Source organism: Manis javanica, chromosome 1 (assembly GCF_040802235.1).
Source record: "Manis javanica isolate MJ-LG chromosome 1, MJ_LKY, whole genome shotgun sequence".
Lineage (NCBI taxonomy): Eukaryota > Metazoa > Chordata > Mammalia > Pholidota > Manidae > Manis > Manis javanica.
This window is the reverse complement of record NC_133156.1, coordinates 73,101,577-73,123,774: the sequence shown is the minus strand read 5'-3', so window position 1 is coordinate 73,123,774 and position 22,198 is coordinate 73,101,577. Positions and strand designations below refer to the sequence as shown.

Genomic DNA, 22,198 nt, shown 5'->3' with positions numbered 1-22,198 from the left:
AAGTAAAGGACCCTGGGAATATCTCCTTTTCCTATTCCTTCAAGCTGTATTGAAAAAGAAAAGTCCCAAATTTGTAAAAAGACCCCAGCGATATCCCCCAATCCAAAGGATGTGGTCCGGTGAGGAGGAAAGTATGACAAGGCAGCGGATGCAGAATGTCCTTCTAGGCCTGAAACCCCTTCCCCCTCCTTTAAGAGATCATAACACATCAGAAGTTGAGGAACTCCTTAAATCACCCATTTGTTTTTTCTCACTTAAAAAGAAGCAGGAAAGCCCAGTGTGGTTACTTCCCAAAAATAACTGTACCCATCATAAGTGCTTAGCAAAATTGAAAAAGAAGAGGGGGAAATAAAAACATACTAAAAGGTTTATCAAATGGGTGAAAGAAAATGAGAACGCTTATGTGAAGATCACCTGTTTTGTTACAATTAAATAGAGCCAGAATTACCTGGAAGAATTCCTAAATTTTTACTTCTACTTTCATCTCCACAGACAAAGGAAGGCAGGCAGAGAGACAACTGGAAAGAGAGAGGTGGGGAAGAACTGCGAAAAAGGAAGGGTTGGCAGAACAGAATCTGGAACCAGAGGGCATCTGAAAGAGAGGAGTAACATCTGATGCTGGTGATCTCTATGGAGTCCATTGGAGTGTCCTTCAGACAGGCCACAGCCCGGGGCACTCTCTTGACTCAAGACCATCTCCTGGGTTTCTTTTGTCCCAGGGCTCAGCCCCACTGGCCTGGGTCCTGAGCTATCTTCTCCATGTGCCCACTTGGTCTGCAGGAAGTCTCTTGAATGTTCCATGCCACCAAACTACTGAGTACAGCTTAAGCAGCAGCCAGCTCCTCAATCCTTTCCTCACTGGCAAGGAAGCACACCAGCTTGGTTCCTGCCTGGCAAGAGGTGAGCATAGGCCTCCTCATTTTGCAAAAAGCTTTATTTTCTGGCTAGTTCTTTTGAGTCCTCCCTCACTTGGCTTGAGGAAAAGGAAATGAACTGTCCTCCCTTTTCTTTTCCAAGAACGTTAAGAAAAGAAATGCCACAGTCTTCTCTACACCCAAAAAAATTCTCTTTGAAGAATTCACTGATAATTCTCTGGCCTCTCTAATGTGGACAAGAGTTGAGTGATGGTCACAGATCTATAGGGCACCTGTTGGGTGCATGCTGCATAGATGTATCTAGCATATCTGTTTAGATTATGAAGTACTTATCGTCAATTGTCTGCAACTTTGAGGTTTAGCCAATGTTCTGAACTATCAGGGTAAGTTCTACTTACTGTATGTTATATAAGATTTGAAATATTTTGTTTATAACATATGTTTGTGGCCACATATTTTGGATTGATCTAACTCATATTTGCTAAACTAGAAAGCCTTGCTTTTCTAAAGAGATTAGAAAAAGTAAAGCATCTCCCTATGCTTTATTCTCCTGAAGTACCTATACTTTGCGTTTTTGGGTCAATGGTTCATAGAAATGTCAAACATGAAGTTCTTTTTATTAGCTAAAACAACGAATGGTTGCTAAGTTCCATTTTAATGTCATATAAATTGAATCTTCTCCTATAATTCCAGGTTTTCTTTTAAAATACCAAAAGAGGCAAGATATGGTTAAGTCTATTATAAGTATCTTCTAGATGTCATACTTGCCTTTCAAAACCAAACGAAAAGGTCAGCCCTTATGTCTGGAAGAACATATGGGTGCTCAGATCTATGGACTTGCAGATAGCTTGGAGGCAAAAAGTAAGAATCACAATACTGTAGGGGAATTTGGACTCTAATCTGTGTGACTTTTGACAAGGCACTTAATATCTCTAGATCTCACATTTTAAAATGTACAGCAGATATGCCAGATGCCCCTCAAAATCCATGTTTCCCTCTTCTGGGTACACAGAAAGCCTACATTTCCCATTGTATTTAATGTTCTTCCTTACTCTGTTGCTGTTGTTTTTGTTTTGTTTTATCTTTTTATACTCCCACCTTCTCAAATGGGCTACTTTTATTCCAGGGCAGAGATACTCCAATTCACATATATTTTAGGAAGAGAGTTTCCCTCATGAAGGTAAGTATATTACAATGTATTTTCTGTTATTTTTCATGAGTTAGTTCTTTCACTTTGAGTTAATCCGGTTAGCAGTAAAATGATGGAGAATATATTTATCTTTACTCAGAACATTTGAAATAAGAAAAATGTGATGACAACTCTAGGTCAATAGCTTTTAAAAACATGACCTTCAAATGAAAAAAAACTTCCCCTGTTGTGAGAGGGGAATGAATTTGGTAAAAAGAACAGGACACAGATATTTGTGCTTCACAGCTGATTCTGCAAAAGGAGTGACTAAACTTTCCAGAGGACTTGAAGGAGGTTTGATTCCTCATGGATATTGTACCCTCTGCTTCCTTTCTTTGCCCTCTTTTTGCCATGCTTTTGTTTTTATTTTGAGCCCAGATTTAGCAACCATCTCCACTTATTAACCATATCACTTTGGGCAAATAATTTAAATTTTTTTAGTCTCAACTTACACCATAAAATTTGAGTAGTATTTACTTCCATAGGTCGTTGAGAGGACCAAATGTGATAAGGTGCTTAGAATATCCTAACATATGATTTGTCACAATGGTAAGAACTCAATAATATTCCTTTATTGCAAGGTCCGTCTGTTTCCTTGATCTCATCTCTCTGCAAATAATTGAAACTGAGTCAATACTGAGCATTATCAGGAAAGGTAGATCATATCTGGTTGCAAGTAAGAAAGTTAAAATATTCTTGCCATTTATGTGTGAGGGTCCTGAACCAGGAGAGATCCCTACTATCTGAGTAAATGGACTGACTGCTTACAAATGTCTGTTTTGATAAGCCCAGTGCTTCTGTTAGGAAATCGAGTCCTGAGTTAATGGGTTTGCCCTCTTTCTAGGTCACATAGGGAAGTATAGAATCTGTCCTGGAAGTTTCTCTATTTTTTAAGTTATTGCAAATGTCTGCATTTATCTTTCAAAGACAAAGCAGAATACATAAGAGAAGCCAGGCAAATAGAAAATAAACTGTACTGTAAGATACTGTCTCTTTATTGGCAACTGAATGGAGACAATTAAGTCAAATGGTAGATAATTTAGTCAAATGATATGAGTGTGATTAATGTTCTAAGCAATTTCTAACTAAGTCAAAGCATGTGTTTTACTATTTGTGCATAGCCCCTAGGGCCCTTGGTCCAGTTAGTTTTGATAGGGTCCAATCAGAATCCTTAAAAATAAACAAAAGCCACTTCTTGGGCTAGAAATAAAGGAATATTCTTAGGCTACAAATAAAGGTAAATAATGAGGTAAAACAGTTGATCATTTATGTGCTTGTATATTTTATATAAATTTCTATCCCTTATTAAGCTCACCTTGTAGGTATGTCACATAGTCTGTCTCTCTATACACACACACACACACACACATGTTCATCTATAAAATGGGATCTTGTAGTCATATTACTGAAAGGGGCATCTAAAGACTCTGCAGGGTACTGTGCTGTCTCCCAACAGGCCAAAAGTTCTAAAGCAATTATCTATCCTGCTCTTATAGGTAATGCCCTTCATTGGTCACATACTCTAGTATCTAATAATCCCAATAGTTGATAAATAAATAAAACAAAATCAAATAGGTGGGTTTTATTTTTATCTATATATGGTATCCATTTTAACTCAATTAACATCAACAAACATTGGCTACTTACATTTCTTACCATGTTCAGACAAGAGTATGGGGTGCTGAGTTTAGTTAATTCCATTGAAGCATAGTTCTAGTGAAGCCACATTTGAAAAAATCAAGCCCCCAAATGGTCCGGTTAATACAGATCTGTTATCTGATCACAGAGAGCTTTCCTAATGCTAGAGCTACAAAATAAACAACATCCATTCCTTGGATAAAAGAAGACTAAGTACGAGATTCTGGTTGCAAAATGATGAAGGCACAAACCCTACAGAGAGTGAGCTGGTAGCCCTTCGGGTCATCTACCCACTGTCAGTCCACCAAGTTCTCGTCTTCCACAGTCCTGATAGAGAAATTCTGATCACTAACTAGGTACCTATAATCTGAGCTTTTTTAAGCTTTAGCCAGATTAAAGTTTCTTTGATTTGCTACCATATTTCAATAGCAGTCCATGTAGCAGGATCTAGGAGCTTCATTTTTGACCCCAACTATTCAGTTGTCTGTGAATAACAGTCTTATTTATTCATATGCTACCTGACATCATATAAATAGAGACCCTATTACATCCTTCCTTGCAGTTTACCTTAATGGATACTACAGATAAATACTTTCTTTTAAATAAGAACATTCCCTGTTGCTGTAAATAATTTTTCTGCCGGATGAATATTGGCTGCCCAAGAATAATAAAAGGGAACAAGAGATGGAGATGCCAGAACAGTTAATAAACTCTAATTGCCAAAGTTTTAAAAATATGATTATTTCTTTGAAGTCAGGTACCTAACACTGTATTTTTATCACTAATGTCTTTAAATGGGCTTTTTAAAATGTGAACGTGAAATGTGAAAATATATTTTTAATACAGTCAATGTAGTCTGAATTACTGAGTTAGGTAATAGTTTGACTTATTTTGAAATTGAAGGTGTGAACGGGGAATCTTTAGTAATTGCAAATTTTTATATAATCTGTTAATAATTACTGTAGTTTCATAGACATTTTTAAGTGCTCAAATTTTTTTATTTGAGCAGTTTGGGTTTTGGAAATAAAGAGTAAAAGTGGTTTTAATATATCAAATCGCTCCAAATTTTTCTACAAGTTTTACTCAATTAGAAGGAATTCTTAAGTCTGTGAACTTCTGCACTTTAAATTTTCAGGAACTTATTCCGTCAATTTTCTGGAATAGATGTACATTTTGCATGAAAGCAAATCCTCAAAAGAAGCAGAGTTGCTAAAGTAGTCATATTTTCACTAACAGCGTTTCAAATAGGAGTATGTAATTAAAGATTACATTCTATTTTTTTCTTTTCACTTGGAATATTAGAAAAAGAATTGAAGATTTACTATAGCTGCTAAGTTCTAAGCACATACTGATTCCTATCAAGTAAAGATGCAGTCAGCCCTTATTATTTATAGATTCTGTACTTACAAATTCACCTACTCTCTAAATTTATTTGTAACCCTAAAATCAACCTTACCATGCTCTCGAGGTTATTCGTAGACATGTGCAGAGCAGTGGAAAATTCGAGCCATCCAATTGCCACATTCCCAGATGAGGCTGAGCACGGCGACGCTCTGCCTTCTCATTTCAGCTCTCATACTGTAAACAGGTGTCCTTTTGGGGTCTATCTAGTGTCATATTTTTCACATTTTTATGGCTTTTGGGATCATTTTCCTGTTCAAAGTTTCCCCCAAGCAAAAAAATAAAGTTCTGTTTAGTGTTCCTAAGCACAGGAAAGCTTGATTTCAGAGATAATAAAACATTAGATAAGCTCCTTTCAGGCATGAGTTACAGAGGTGGTGGCCATGAGCTCAATGTTAATGAATCAACAATATACAGTTTACAAGGTGTGTTTAAGCAGAAACACACATAAAAGAAGGTTGTGTGTTGATCAGTCACAGCACTGATCAATATGGTGACCAGGGGCTCACAGGGACCTAACCCTGTTTTCCCCTAATTCAGTATTCATTAATTCTGTGTTTGCAGCAACTAGAGAACACCACTACTGCAAATGAGAATTTTGTGGTAAGAATTTGTCTACAGAACATCAGACAAAGGGTATACTCTCAAGCAGCACATCGGTATGATTCCACAGCTGCCTTAAATTAATCGTTAACTTCCTCCCATTCAACCAAGAGCTTTGCTCACTTTCCCTTCTACCCCTATCTCATTTTTGCAACCACTTGTAAACTTGGGGTCTCCTAGTCAATACAGTAGGTATAACTACCTATAAAAATGTGAAGCCCTCCTTGATTTCCATAAATAGCAATGGACTGTGTGTTTTCTTGGGCAACTCTGGCTCATTCTACTGGTTCTAGTGATTTCATTCATTCTGTGGACTGTCTCACCATCCCATTGCCATTAAAAATTATAAATACACAAAAATATCATATAAGCCATAGATGAGTTTAGCAATATCACCTGAAGTTTGGGGGCTGCGGAAAGAGTATAAAATCATAGTTCAGGAAAACAAGCTGTAAACATTACGCATTCTTATTCTTTTTTTTTATTGAAGCATAGTTTCAATACAATCTTACATTGGTTTCAAGCACACAATACAGTGTTTCAACAGTTACCCATATTATTACATTCTCACCTGACTAGTGTGGTTACTATCTGTCAATATAGGGAGATGTTACAGAAGCATTGACTCTATTCTCCATGCAGTACTACCATCCCAGGACCAACTAACATTATGACTGAAAATTTTGTGCCCCTTTATCCCCCTCACTCTCCCTGCTCACCCACCCTAATTAAATGTTGCCTATGAGCTTCTTGAAAGTAGGATCTATGTCTTTTAAAACTCTGTTTATCCAGGGACTAACACAGGGCCAGGCATAAAATGGATACTATATATTTGATTGTTGAATGGAATTGAATTAAGAAGACATTGGTGCAGTTAACTGGATCTGAAATGAAAAGGGAACACTAGAGAAGCCAGCATATGTGAAGAAAAATGGCATCTGTGAATGGCTGATTTTGCCACCACGCAGCTCCCACTCATGATTCTCCTGATAACAATGCCCTGATGCTAGTTCTCCCTCCCCTCAGCACATGGGTTCCAGGTGAGCCTCCACTTACAACTTAGGTGAGTAGCACAGACCTAAGCCAATCAGCACGGCACATTATCTTACCATGAGCTACATTGATTGGTTTAATGATGGGCACCTGACCCAGTTAAAGACCAAGAGACACAGAAATCTGGGGACAAAGGTTCTCACTCTTCTGCATGGAATTTGAAGACCAGGCCATGAAAATTAACAGCTGCTGCTGATCACGAGAGGAGAGCCCTCCTGGGGTCAAAGTCAACTAAGTCAATATGGAGATGAGATAGAGGGAGAAACCCCAGCTCCAGCTGGCATTTATTAAGCTCCTGGACCATATGTATGCTGGGCACTGTTATTTTGAAATGCAGCTTTCAGCAAAGAGTGGGGAACCTTAGGATGTATTCTGTATATCATACAATCTTTAATTTATCTGCTTTTGCCAGACCTTACTGATGTACCCCTTCCTCTTTTCCTCACTTATCTATGAATGATTCCTGGTGCTCACAACCTCTTTATTTTCTGTGATTCTAATCATTGTACCCCTTTCTAAATGTACTTGTGTTACAGAATTGTCTTATGTGTAGGCCTGTTTTTCTCCTGAAAGAAGCACTCTCCCAGGAAAGGAATTATGTCTTATTCATTCCATATCCACAGAGCCTACACAATTTAATTTCTGGAAACTAATAGGTACTGCAGCTAATTGTAGAGACAGCATGTGTGGAGCTGTGGTGAGCTGTCAAGTAAGCACAACTAGGTTCGAACTAGCTACTTGTCTACAGTCTAGAACATCTTGGCATCTCAGTTTACCCACGTGTAAAATAGGAATAATAATAATATGAAATTAAATAATGTTTTAAATGTGTACGTGATGCCTAGCTGACAGAAAGCATCAGTTTTCAACTCCATTCCCAATGAACATTGTATACATTTATAATTCAAGGTAATGAGAGTATGATAGAGGACTCTAGTTAAAAGAAGACCAAATTTAGGAGATAAAGTAAAAACAACAAATTTTGGCAAAGGACTAAATAGACAGAGTGAAAAACACAGATAATTAAATGTAACCAGAAGATCTGAGAACAGCAAGATGGCCAGTGCTATCATCGTGAAGCAGACATAAGCACAGACGGTGCTGCTGGCTGGTTAACAGATTCTCCTCTGAAGCTCTGACAACATAACTTACAGAGGTGAAGTATAATTTAACTGCTGTGAACATGTACTCAGACTCTAATTCTCTAAGAGGACCTTCATCAGCCATTCCAGTAATTAATTGTCCAAATTTGTTCTAAGTATTGAGCTCACTGATAAACAATTTAATGATAACATATAGCATATGGCAACAAGAAAAAAGAAACAGCTGAAAATCCAAAGTGAGGTAGCATATCTATGAGAGGCACCTTATGGAAATTACCTTAGTATCTAGTTGGTACCATTTTCTCACTAATTAATTACTTAAGGTCCTTGGTCTTCCTATAGAAATTCCACTGGACCCTTCTGATGAGATTTGCTGACTGGAAACAACAGGAATGTGTCTAAGTATCAAAATGAAGTAGAGGCTGAAACATCTGTTCAGTATGTGGATACTGTACAGATCGGTGAGTGAAATATATTATCCCACTAATCTTTTTTTCATTACTAGAAAACAGTTAAGCTTAGTTATGACAGTGCATTTCCACTGAAGGAGTGGACCGTGTTGATAAGGCCAATGAAAGATATTTCTAGATTATCCGTAGTATTAACCATATTTATATTCAAGCAATAAAAATCCATGTACCCAAATTTAGACAAAATATTCAGCATCTTCACTATGGGACCCTTGCTGATAGATATTATTCGATGGCTGACTATGTTTATTTGAAAGTCAATTTTGTACTTTTACATCCCCAGACTCTTTTATTTTAATTCTTTTGGGTGGAATATTTTTCCAAAGTAAGTCACTTACTTCCTTGACTCTTTAAACAAAGAATATTAACAACTCAAGGTTATCATTGTAAACAACAATTATTAAGGCTTTATATATATTGAATACCCTTTAGACAAACACTTTGATTACTAGGAATTTATCTTTATAGAATAATAATAAAGATGCACAAAGATTTTGCTACAAAAATATTCATATAGGATTAGGTTCATAAGTGATTATTCAATGTTTACTCAAAAGCCATTAAAATAGCATAGATAAATGATGAACAAAATATGTACCATTTACAATACTTTTAAAAAATGAGAATTGGTAATAATCATGTCACATGTTTAAAAAAGAAAAATATGCATATTACTATGAAAATATTGTGACAGTGTAATGATAGATACAGTGGTGACTTTAAGACCTAATGATGAAGACCTAGAACTGTTTACTCTATTACACCCAAAAAAAATCAGGCTCTAGTATAGTCCTTTTCAGGTCTTGTGCCTGACTTCTGAACTGTTTCTGCCTTTCTCCATGAAGGCTGTCTGCTCTAACTTCTCAATTTTGACAGTGTAACTGTCCTTACCAGCCCTCCTGCTTTCATTCTTTTTGAGCCATGGGACTGAAGAGGACATCAGTGATCCCTGAAACAATCACCTTCCGAATGGGCAAGTCATCTTATTGATGACTCTGTCAAATGCAATCCAGCTGAAACTTGTGCTCATCCCATTATGACAGCTTATTGCTTTCTCTGCCTGCCTGTTGCTCCTTTCAGTTTTGTGAATTTCATGTCTATTCCCTTACAATGTTCACCTTTGGTTTTAGTGATAGCCCTTGAAGCCATTCAAATCTAAGGTCTTTTCCAGTTACAGATCTTTACATATTTGAAAACAACTATCGTGGTACCCAAAGTCTTCTCTTTTCTTTCATTTTTCATTCATTCAATGAATCACTATTTATAGCCTATTTTATACTAAGTCCTGCTCTAGACACTGGAAATATAGTAGTGAATAAGACCAATAAATTCGCTGTCATCATCAAATTCGCATTCTATTGGGGAAGATAATAAACAAGAATATAAATAAGTAAACAAGACAATGACATATCACAGGAGGTATCAGGAAGAACCTAAGTAGGCTTTTGTTCTAGAAAAGTACTTGGAGAGTCTGAGTACATAGGGAAGGCATCATATCTCAGTGGAGACACGAGAGTTGAAGCTTCACTCATGGGCAGAGCACTTCAGGGAGGAGGAACAGAATGTGAGTTACTTTCAGGTATGAAAACTCTCCAAGTGATCAGGGAACATAAAGGAAGTAACTGTGTGGCTGGAGAGGGTGGGAAAACAGGAGGAGCAAGGTGTAGGACATGAGGTAGGAGGGATACCAGCACCAGATCATGTAGGGACTGGGTAGAAGGCTTAGATTTCTTTCCAAATGCAATGGCAAGTGACAGGCATGGAAGTGATAAAATCTGATCTATGTTTAAAAAGATAGCTCTGGTTGTCCAAACATGTTACAAATTCCTGTAACCATTTCTTACGATTTGTATTACTTCTCTTGGTCCCACCCCTCTAAGCACTCTCTAGTTTTTCTATCTTCTCCAGGAGGGAGCCAGAGTTGAAGGCAGTGCTTTAGGTGTGATTTTCTTTTGGTGGGGAGGGGAGGGGAGTGGGGTGGGGTTTTGCCAGGGTTTCATCCTGGCACAGGTTCACTCCTGATTCAGTAAGACCAAGAATGACAATGAAACTTTCTTGCAGTGAAAGGGTTTATACTGAACTTTATTCCCATGGTGGCAGGTCAAGCGCCAGAATCCTGTCCACCTCAGAGCAAGACTGCATGCTGCAAGCCGGTCTCTGCCTCTGGGCCTCTCCGCCCAGCATCCCCCAACCCTGCAGCTGTCTCAGTCTGTCCTGGGTGCTGCCACCACTCCTCTCTCTGCTCTCCTGCAGCCTTGCAGCACCCCAGAGCACCGGGCAGAGCTCTTTACATAGAGTCAATAACAATGTATTGCCACATGTGTGTGGTGAACAAGCAAACCAGGGCCAGGTGAGAGTCCTGGCCATGGGAACTTACATTTTCTCTACGGGGTTGGGGTGGTGGTAATCATTTAGAATAAAGTGAAATAATCACTTCTTGTACCTGGGATGTTCATCTTAGATTATCATAGCTAAAGATAAAGATTTCCTGTAAGGTTGGAAATTATGTAAGGAAGCTTGTTAGAAATAAGAGTAAATAAACTCTGTTGAGGGCTTAAAGCAGTGGGTCTCAACCTTGCCTACATATGGGAATTACCTGACAAGTTTTGAAAAAATCCCTGATGTCCTGAAAATATCCCAGACTAATTAAATCAGAATTTCTGAAGGTAGTCCTTTGAACATCCCCAGGTGGTTTTATTATGTATCCAAAGCTGAAAACCAGGGCAGAATGGCTAGCCCTGTGCTTCCCACACTTTAATGTGCAGAGTAACCACCTAAGGCTCTAGTTAAAATGTATATTCTAATTCCATGGGTCTGGGGTAGGGCCCAGGAATCTGGATTCCTGGATAGCTTCCAGGCAATACCTTTGCTGCTGGTTTAAGGATGAGTATGCCCTATGAGTAGTAAGGGGCTAGCCCCAAATCATCACAGCATGCTCCAGAATCACTTGAACGGTTTGTTAAAACACAGGTTGCTGGACTCCACCCTCAGAGATTCTGATTCATTAGATCTGGGTAAGGTCTGATAATTCGCACTTCTAAGAAGTTCTCAGGTGATGCTGACGTCGCTGGGCCAAGGACCACACATCAAAATTTACTAGGCTATCCAGTGAGGAAGAAACACGAGCTGTGGGCTCTCTAGGCGTTTGGAGCACAGACTTTATAGTTTTGACTTTCATTACCCAGAAAACTTTCATCTCTTTTCACTCTTCCCTGAATTCCACCTAGGCACACTGTTATGTATATTCTCCACTAGAAAATGCTAAAAAGCATTTTATATTTGGGAAGGAAAAACATGATGATGACAGGCCAGCAAATGTGCTTAGGTGAGAGGGAAATTAATCTGAAACACTGAAGGTAGTCCTGATGTTTTATCATTAGAGAAGCTTAGGCTAATAAGAAAGAAACAAATCCTACCATTTCAACAACGGGATGGAGCTGGAGGACATTATGTGCGGTGAAATAAGCCAGACAGAGAAAGACAAATGCCAAATGATTTCCCTCACTTGTGGAGTATAACAATGAAGCAAAACTGAAGGAACAAAATGGCAGCAGACTCAGAGACTCCAAGAATGAACAAGTGGTTAACAAAAGGGAGGGGTGTGGGAGGACGAAGGGGACTGAGGGGGATTATGTTTAGTGCCCATCGTGTGGGGGATCACGGGGAGAACAGTGTAGCACAGAGAGGGCACAGAGTGGATCTGTGGCATCTTACTACACTGATGGACAGTGACTGCACTGGATTATAGGTGGGGACTTGATAATATGGGTAAATGTAGTAACCACATTGGTTTTTCATGTGAAACCTTCATAAGAGCATATATCAATCATATCTTAATAAAATAAATAAATAGATGATAGACAAATAAATAAATAAATAAATAAATAAAAGAGACGTTTAGACTAAATTTTAAATTATGAAGTTAATTATTATGAATTAGCTCCTTCTCATAGAATTTACTATAGCATGTAACCAGTTTCCTTAGTAAACTATTGAATGTTTTGAATTCTATCTATTGTTTCCACTGTACATCTGCCTATCCTCTTCCTTGTTTGCTTTGTTTCAAAATATCTTTGTGTCTTTCTTGTGAACATATTGCAAAAATGCAAACTAAGAAAAATATGTGCTACTGAAGTATAGAAAATTGAGTACCAAAAATAGAAAATACAGTGAATCGCCTTTCCAGGACCAAGTCTTTCTTAGTAAGCATTTTCCTGATAATACGTTTCCTTCAGGGTCATCAGCATACCAAAAAGTTGACAGATATATTAGACTTTATCTGTTGTATATATTTCTTTTTTTATTCGTAGTTATCTTTCTATTTCTATGGAGCTGCTATCTATAACTTTTAAGACATCAGAATTATTTTTGATTATCAGAATGTATGTGGTGAATTTACAATGCTTTTGTAAGGAATAACAACCTGGAATTTAGTTTTGTGTGACATAGACTGGGTCATAAATACAGTTTTTGGACACAATAAAAGTAATCTATTGTGGATATTTCTGATGTGATGTCATGTATTTCCCTTTCCTGTGTATCATTCCAGGAATAACTACTTAAATAGGTTTGTTAATAAAATGCGTTGTAAAAAATAAGCCAGAAAGTCTCTATTTTCCCTCTACAAATACTTATTTATTCAAAAAAGTTTTGTTGGTGTCCAGGAACTACAAGATAATATATGATTAACCATCTAAAATGTAGATATAAAAGCTACCAAGCTTAACACTCTTCACAAATCATAATTATGATATAATCAAAAGTCTTTTTTAAAAAATCCCTAAAACAATTATGGCACAATTCACCTCAAAAAACTCGGATTCTTCAGCTCTAAATTACAGTATCTAGATGCAAACTGTATATTGTCAAACCCAACTTGGGAGGGTGGATGATTAGAAAACTCCAAGTGTCTTGTCAATTATCTGATGTCCTCAGAGCAAAGGACAGTGATAAAAGGTACATAAGAGAGGTCTTTCTCCTGTTTGATTTAAAATGTCGAAAAACTTTCTTTTTTTTAACCCTCCTGGTTAGAAATCCTCTGCAGGAGGGGAAGGAGGAAGGAAGGAATGAAGGAAGGAAGGAAGGAAGGAAGGAAGGAAGGAAGGAAGGAAGGAAGGAAGGAAGGAAGGAAGGAAGGAAGGAAGGAAGGAAGGAAGGAAGGAAGGAAGGAGGGAGGGAAGGAGGGAAGGGGGGAAGGGGGGAAGGAGGGATGTTTCCCTTTATGCTCTATTGAGTTATTTTTAAGAAAATAGAAGAGAAAGATTAAATTGAGGACTTCATTACAATAAATTTATTCTGGCAGGAACCCAAACAGAAACTGGAAGTTTCACATTGGGAAAATGGGACTTGATTGACCTCTTGTTTGACATCAGTCTTGTCAGTTTAAGAAAATAAGGGAGTTAACATGGCATACCTTGCAAAGAAGTATAGAAAAAATCAAAGGATATACCAAGACCCAGATTCCTTGTGATAAACACTAGAAAGGTAAATTTTATATAGTGAATTCAATGATATGCTACATTTTGAATGATCTCTTTCTCATAGAGTTGAGCTACAGGCATGAAACCAGCTTCCTGATTTCTTTCTTGACTCGCTCAATAGGTTACCCAGTATTGACCTGCTCCAGAATCCATGGCTGAAACTGCATTCTTGAAGTTATGAAGTTATGAAATTGCAGGTGCACACAGCCTGAATTTTTTTGTTTTTCAGGGACTTAGCCTTGCACAAAATTCTCAGTGGCAATCAGAATTTTGGCAGCTGGGAAAGCAAAATGATCAAAAACACCTATAGCCAAAATAGCTCTACCTAGGAACTAGTATTTAAGCCAAAACATAGTGTGTGTTAATTTCTTTGTCACAAGATATGTGAGAAACTGAAATTAAATTACTGGTTAGATGACATTTCTTTTAAAAAAAGCCATATGAGAAAAAACAAGCCCAGAAAGTACTTATAAATGTAAGATATCCAATGGAAGAAAATGCTACCTAGAGTTCCACAGAAGTCCTTTAGGAACCAGTATTATTCAATATTTTTATTAAAAGCTTGAAGTGGACATGTTTATATTAATCAAATTTATATATCATTAGAAGAATTACAATGTTTTTGAAAATTAGGATTAAAATAGAATGTAAACCTGAGAAGTTGGAAAAAAGGTTAAAAACAATTTATTTCATTCAATAACAGCAAAAAGTGAAGTGGCTCACAGAGATTAAAGTACCACAAAACACTAATGAGAAGAGGACACCAAAGAGCATGAGAAACACTGAGAGATGTCAATAATGTGTCACTAACACAAAAATTCCATAATACATTTTATTCCTTATTGAATATAGTATTTAACACAACTGTGTGGATTTCATTTGCATTGTTTTGGTTTAGTACCAAGCAAAGTTTTTTCTGGAAGTATTATGAAATGCAAGAGACACAAATTACATCATGCAGAAGAGGAGAGAAGCATTAACAAAAGATTACAAGAAAAAACATATTTGCTGCAGAAACTACAGGAATATGTTAGTCCAGAAAAGAAGACAAAGTGAAAATGATAGAACTCATGAATAATATATAAATGGAAAACAGTACCAAGTGTAAATGGTTAAGAGACTTTATATAGACATGGGTTTGACTGCTACCTCTTCACTTCCTACAAGCCATAGAAAAAAAGAGCATGACTTGTTAAGTTACCATACCTTCTAAATTTCCTTATCTACAGAATAAGAAAATAATGGTCTGTAGGATTGTAGGTTTGTTGTGAGAATTATAAGATAATATATTCGTAGAGTTTTGGTTTCTGAGTCTTATTTCCTCCTTTAATTAAGATAATTTAGTTAGAATGATTTCTAGAAAGCTTTCCTAGAGCAAAAACCAGGTAATGATAAAATAGGTCCCAACTATGGACTATTTTAAATCTGTGTCATCCTTTTCCCAAAATAAAGAGAATGGTCTAAATCAAACTCCCAAATTTACAAGCAAAGTTTGTTGATAATATTTTATTACGTTTTACAAGTGTTTTTTGTCTTTGAGCCACACTTCGCTCTCATTCTTTTTCCTTTTGTGTCTTAAATTTTACTTCTAAGATTTCTAAACTCAGCTGTTCTTGGTATCCTCACTCTTTCTCTCATTCTTCAAACATATAATTTGCAGTCTACTTTTCCCAATCTCTTTCCCAGAAGGCCTACATTTCTTATCACTTCTTTGGCTAGTTTGATCAAACTTTTGCTGTCTTAAATTTCATATGAAATGCAAGGTACTCTATGAGGGGCGTTGGTAGGCATTTGGTGAAAATCCAACCCAATAACCTTATAACACTATAACTAAGAGCACTGTTTAATGTATTTTATTATATATAATTATCAAAAAGGTTGGCATGCATCTTTAGGAGACTTTCCTAAAGAAAGGTATGGTTTTTCTAATGGACTGGACAACAAAGTGCCTAAAGGGGAGATAACGCATGATATGTGTGGAAGGTGAGAATATGAAATCAGTCATGAAGAACACCCAGCAGCAGTCTTCTGTGACCTGTCACTGAGACATGGAATATCTGAAGTATCAGATGAAGGAAAACTTGCCTCCAACTTCATTAAAAATAGATAGGTTAGTAATATGAAGGCTGGTATACAAACAAAAATATTTAAGAAGCAAGAAAAATAATTCTGAGACTTCATCTGTATGCTGAAATGAAATAAAATGGATTATTCAAAATGTATTTTTACATGCAGTGTGAGAATTCAGGGATGCAGCAAACATCTTGATGTCAGGCAAGGAAATTTGAAAGGATTTTCACTAGGAAGACAACAAGAAATCTTAAACCCAGTAAGTCCAAAACTAAACTTTTGCTATTCCCCCCAGACAATATTTAAATTTACCTGAGCCCCATACTGCCACCGTTTTGCATTTGAAGAAATGGTTTAGCCCAAAGCACCATTTCACCCCCAGATATTCCAAGATAGTTCACCTCCACCTTTCCTCCATGACTCAAAGAGCCCTCTCCATCCTTCCTCACAAAGGTGACCTGCTGACTCCCTTGTCTATCTGCCTCTCCTCAAGGTCCTTTGCTTTTCTTTGAGATGGGTCTCATTAATGAATATCCTCTCTATTGTAGCAGACTGAACAAAAGCATCTCCTTAATCATCTGGTGCATTTTGTCTTTTGCACACAAAAGCCTTCCAACTCTTAGCTCAGGTGATGGCAATCCATCTTGATGGTGCCTCTAGCCAATAGCCTCAAAGTCATCCATGACTCTTCTCTTGCTCTCAAACATCCCACCTCATCAAGAAATCCTTTTGATTTAGACATCAAAACATACACAGAATATAACCACTTCTAAACAGTTCCTCTGCTATCATCACTGGTCTGAGTCACTAACATCTCTTACATGAACTATTGAAGTAACCATCGCATTGAACTCTTAGCATCTACCCTTGCCTGGCTCTGGTATATTCTCAACAAAACAACATCAGTGAACTTCTAAAATTCAGAACATGTCAACCATCTTCTCAAAATTCTCCAAAAGTTTCCAAATTCAGACAGAATCCTTACACTGACCTTGAGGTTCTCCACAGTCTTGCCCCCATGATGTTGCTGAACTCATAGCCTTCCACTCTCCCCTGTTCATTGGATTCTGACAAAATTGGCCTCTTTTCTCTTTCTGAATATGCCAGGCATGCTCCTGCCTCAGCATCTTGCAGAGGCAATTACCTCTTCTTTGAACTTCCTTCCTTCAGATAGCTATACAGATCACCCAATCAAGTCTTCCCGTTGTTTGTTCAAATATCACTTTCTCAGCAAAGCCCACCTTAACCACCCTTTTGAACACTCTACATACAAACCAGCATTCCACATCCTGCTATCAGAGCACTTTACTCCTTTTAATGTACTCTAGAATGTCTTCATGTTTATGTTTATTGTCTGTCTCTCCCTCTAGGAAGAAGGAGGATTTTTATATTTTGTTCATGGACGTATTTCTTGTTCCTCTTTTCTCTTTCATTGATATATCCCTAGTGCCTAGAAGAGTGTTGACACAGTACGTTGTTCAATAAATATTTGTTGAAAGATTCATTGGCTGAATAACTAACTGAATAAGTAAATGGATATGATACTATCCACCTGTGTAAACTGCTAATGAGTGCAGTTACCAAGCTGTGCACTGGTGACCCAGGCTATTTTCCACTGTGACTCTATTAGACTTTTTCCACATCATTACCCCTAGTTCTCTTTCCAGGTTCTGAATGTGGTATGAAACAACTAGTATTACTGTGTACCTGGCACCATGGACACCCCTTATGTATTTCCATAGTCACACAGCCCAAAATAAGAAACTAATAAGGAAATGGTACAAATTAAGTTGAAGAGGATGTCCATAAGATAATTGTGCTCATAAATTCATTAGAAACTTAGAGACTTCCCATTAAGGTGTGTGTATCAAAACCTGTTCATCCCAGGATGAAACCATAGGTTGCTGGGCATTCACTTAAGAGTGTTCATTCAAGTCTTGACAAGAACTGTATAGAGTGGCAGAATGTGTGTTGAGGAAATAAGGGACTCTTTAGCTTTCTGCACTTCTTGATTGGGCTAAAAGAGGACCACAGGTTTAACTTTAAATTTCTAAAAATAATTCTTACAGTTTTTTCCCAACAAGTTCATTTTTAATTCTCCTGTTAACCACACTCATTTTATCTATCAGTGGCTCAAAACTTTTATGATGAATCTTTGTGCATTCTAACACCAGGACTGTCTGGTAAATAATATAGAGTAATGAAGTCTAGTGGAAACAACTAGACTTTAGAATCAGAAAAACTTGTTTCAAATCCTGTTCCAACCACTTATTATGCATCTTTGGGCAGGTTCTTAAACCTTTCAACCTAAATGTCCTCATCTATAAAATGAGAACAATAATTCAAGTTTCAGAGAGAGCTTGTGAAGGTAGTTAGATCCTATGAGAGTCAGACATCAGGAGTCACTCCTAACAGTGATTAAATAAATGCTATTTCTGTTTCTTATCTTCCTGAGGTTTGGAAACAACCAAGAAGTCTCCCTCACTCAAATGCCAGCTGGGAATTAAAGAACTCTGCCTTAAATTGCTAAAAATTCTCCCAGGTAAGGTTTTTTTGCCACATTTTTTTTTATGTTCCTTGAACACTCAAAGATTGTTCAGACCTGAGACCTTGACCTCTGTCTGGAACCCTTTCCTCCATTTCATTACAGCCCTTAGCAAGATATCTCAGAACATCCTTTTCATTAATGGTGGCTCCTTCTCATCTTTGTTACTATCATAGCACCTGACTCCTTAAACTGTATAGCATTATTAAAGTCATTTTTTATTGACTTCTTCACCTGCTTACTCTCCCACCGCTCCAACATATATTCTTAAGGGTCTTGTCTGAATTGTTAAAAGCAGTCTCCCCAGGACTTAGAAGACTGCCAGGCTCATTAGTGGGTGCTTAAATAATTTGCTTAATGAAAGTATTAAATGAGAAGATTTGTATTTGAACATAAATCAGTATCAGATCCTTTCTTTAACACAGAGCAAATATCCTGGACTCTGGTTCGCTTACCAGAGGGTCTGGGGTAATCACCCATCTCCCTCATGCACCACCCCCATGCCCAGCCTAGGGGCAGAGGAAAGGGAAACTTCATCTAGTTCACATAGATCCCTGCACCAGTCACGCATTCCTCACATTCTTTGTTGATGGACAATCCCAGCTGGGACAGCTGAAGAGCACATTAACAAGTCAACAGCAAAACCTGGCCTCTGAGAATCCTCTCCGAGTCCTAAGCTATTCTTTGCTTTTGAAACAAGTCCCACTCTTGAATTCAGCCAGATTTCCTTCACTCAATTCCTGATAAATACACACTGTTTTCATCCCTGGGTTCCTCCTCAGGCTTGAGTATAAACTTGCTTCTGAGCCTGTTTATATAGCTTAGACAATTTGAAATGATGGGGTGATGAAATATGAGAAAAAGAAAAGAAAAAGGAAAAACTTACTATTTTTGCACTTGTGATTATTTGAACACTGATTTTTTTTGGTCCCATTATTGTTTTAACTTTTTAAGTTAAAAAGTAGCTCCTTGGAATTCTCTCTAATATTGGTAAGATGTAAGCGTATCATCTATTATGTTAGAATAGACCTGGGATTTTTATTATTACTATTACTAAAACTCTTGATTGTAATATTGGCTATTAGAATTGAGAGTATCCAAATGTCCTATATATCTCAGATTTCATGGTATTTTTAAGGATTGTGGTATATTCCATTTTGTCACATTTTTATAATGTTCTTACCACGTTGTATACAGTTAAGTGTTGGGATAGAGATTCTGCTTCTGAAAGAAACTACGAATTACCATGGCAGGTCTAAATTGGTTCATAGAAAAGTAACCTCAGTTATTAACCTCTCTAAAATGTTCTTTTCCAACTTCTTGTTGTTTATTTTTTTACAGAGCAATTGTAATGTAAAAGAGTGAATTTGGGGATGTGTATTTTGCTTCTTAAGACTTAAATGACAAGATCTAGAAAAGATTGTGTGTGTGTGTGTGTGTGTAATGACTGCAACTGAAATAACCTACAAATACATAGGGAAAAGGCCATAATCCACTATTTGCACTCTGCTGAATAGTTAGAAGATCCATATCATAAGCTTTTCTATTAGCAAGCAGGCAAAAAAATACAGCTTTTCTACTGGCACTTCAAGGAGATTATTGTCTATTTTCTTTTTTATAACATATATTTTCATGAATATTGGCTTTTATGAATTTAATATTCACCTATTTTACTGTGTACATATAAAGGAATACTGTAAAACTACACGATTTTTCTAGAAAATCATGCTCACATTGCTGATAAAATGTAATAACTTTAATCTTCCAGGAGATCCTTTCTTTTTAATTTACTTTGTTCACTCATTATGTGTCCAGAGGTTTCAGTTTTTAAATTTTCAGTGTATCATAATTCTTTACCTTAACCATCATATAAGCTGATGTTTCAAGATAGCTGTCTTACGTCTTTGTATAAAGGGAAAAAAGTAAAGCAAATCTCACCCTTTCAAAAGTAGAAGTAGGTCTTAGATCCTTTATGTTTTTATTCAGTTTAAACAGTCTATAAAACAAAAAAGATCTTGATGAAAATTTCTAGCCAAGCTGATGATTAGTCCTGCTAATATTTAAAATAGTGTAATTTCTTAGCAATAATAATTCTCGAACATTATGAGTAAGTAAAGGAATTATTAAATTGGGCATCAGTCTGAAACTAGAGAAGAACTTCAACAACACATACAAGAGAAACAGAACCAGAAGTGCAGATCACGGCTCCATGTGCTGATCATTGGGATGACTCCCCCCTTGTGTGAAAGGAAAACCTTAGAAGCATCAAAAATAAGCAAACTGTGACCTGGAGAACCAGAAGGGTGGATATACACATAAACGGAACATTTTTAAAGCTGAAGTTCTATCACATTTAAGTGGAAATTCAGAAGATAGTATAAACACACATTGAATCATCAGAAAGTTTCATTATAGTCAACACAGAAATGCTAAGTCAGTTTTACTGAAAAGTGATTTCTTGTCCTTTTTTTCTATTCCCACCTGTGGTTAATTTTGGTTGGTGTAAGAAAAAATATTAAAATGAGATAAGGGAAAAAAGACAAAAATTGGGGGAGAAAAAGATAAGCTATGTCCTTTTCTAATGGAATATCCAGGGTCTAATTAGAAATACAAATGTTTTTAGCATATATGAATGGGACCATGGCAGGTATGATTTATGCAAATGAAAGCCTAAGAACTGAACAAGCTCTCAATATTTTTCCACTGCTATTGCTTAAAGAACCGTTTTTCCCAATGAAAGTCACTTTAGAATTCTCTTTAATGAATAATTTTTTAGAGCGTGCATTGCTATGAAAGCTAAGTAATTCTGAAATTCTTTTGTTGAAATTGAAGAAGCAAGAGATTTGCACTTCAAAATGTTATACTTTATTATGAAATCTCACCCCTTTTTGTCTTCGTTTCAGGAAAGATTCCACAGGAAATAAATAAGGTTACCTAAAGGGAGAACTAAGACTTTAAGTTCCAAAATGGGTAGTGAATTGAAAACCCTGAAAAGTATAAGGCTAAACTAATGAAAGCATTTATATGATTAACAAGTTAGTATCCAGGTTCCACTGACCAATATTTATGGGAAGGAGTGGGAGAAAGGAGATCCTAGCAGCCTGTCCCTACTATTTCTGTGCTGTCCAAAGCCAGTTTAGCAGAGGAGTAGTGAAGGACTAGGGCTGCATTAGAAAACGTTCTCTGGGCAGGCTCTAGGGGCTTTTTTTAAACTCTTGTTCACCATTACTTTACATGGCAGCTTATCGTTTATTGTTGGAAGGGAAAAGAAAAACACAGGAGACTCACCGTTAGGTTCTAAATCAAAGCTCTGCTGATTGCTGGACTGTCTTTTCCAAAGCAAAGCAAGTGAGGACATTAAAATTCCTTGTTTCAGTGCACCAGGTTTTTTGGTTCGGTTTGGTTTTGTTAATTATCAGCAGCAAAAAGATTATTTTTTGGTGTATCTTACATTTACCTTAAGACATAGTTTTTTTGTTGTTCAATTTGATCGGCACTTTAAGAAGATAAAGCAAGATGGGAAAACACTTTAAAAGGTAACCTACTGAGGAAGCGTCCCTTTTCATAGAATTTCAGAGCTAGAAGGAAACTAGCCATTGCTCCTAACACAACTTTTCTTAAAAGTGACCCCAAGCTCCAAAGACATTAAATCAGTTGCCTAAGACTCCTGCTCATGTCAGGGCTAGATCCTCCCTGCTGGCTTTCTACTTGCCCTCTTACACTGCCCAATGCTGCCTCTAGCGGCAGACCCAGGAACTATAAGGAGGAGGG

The 22,198-nt window shown here is 37.0% G+C and overlaps 1 long non-coding RNA gene across 1 annotated transcript in view; it reads left to right on the top strand.

The window, feature by feature from the left end:
- Positions 1 to 19,863, top strand: part of LOC108400265 (uncharacterized) — a 1,191,208-nt gene extending 1,171,345 nt beyond the window's left edge. Inside the window, exons 17-20 of the long non-coding RNA XR_012130102.1 lie at positions 493 to 900; positions 2,002 to 2,055; positions 8,205 to 8,323; positions 18,338 to 19,863. This is a non-coding gene — a long non-coding RNA (uncharacterized lncRNA). The remainder of the gene's footprint in view (positions 1 to 492; positions 901 to 2,001; positions 2,056 to 8,204; positions 8,324 to 18,337) is intronic.
- Positions 19,864 to 22,198: the final 2,335 nt, after the last annotated feature.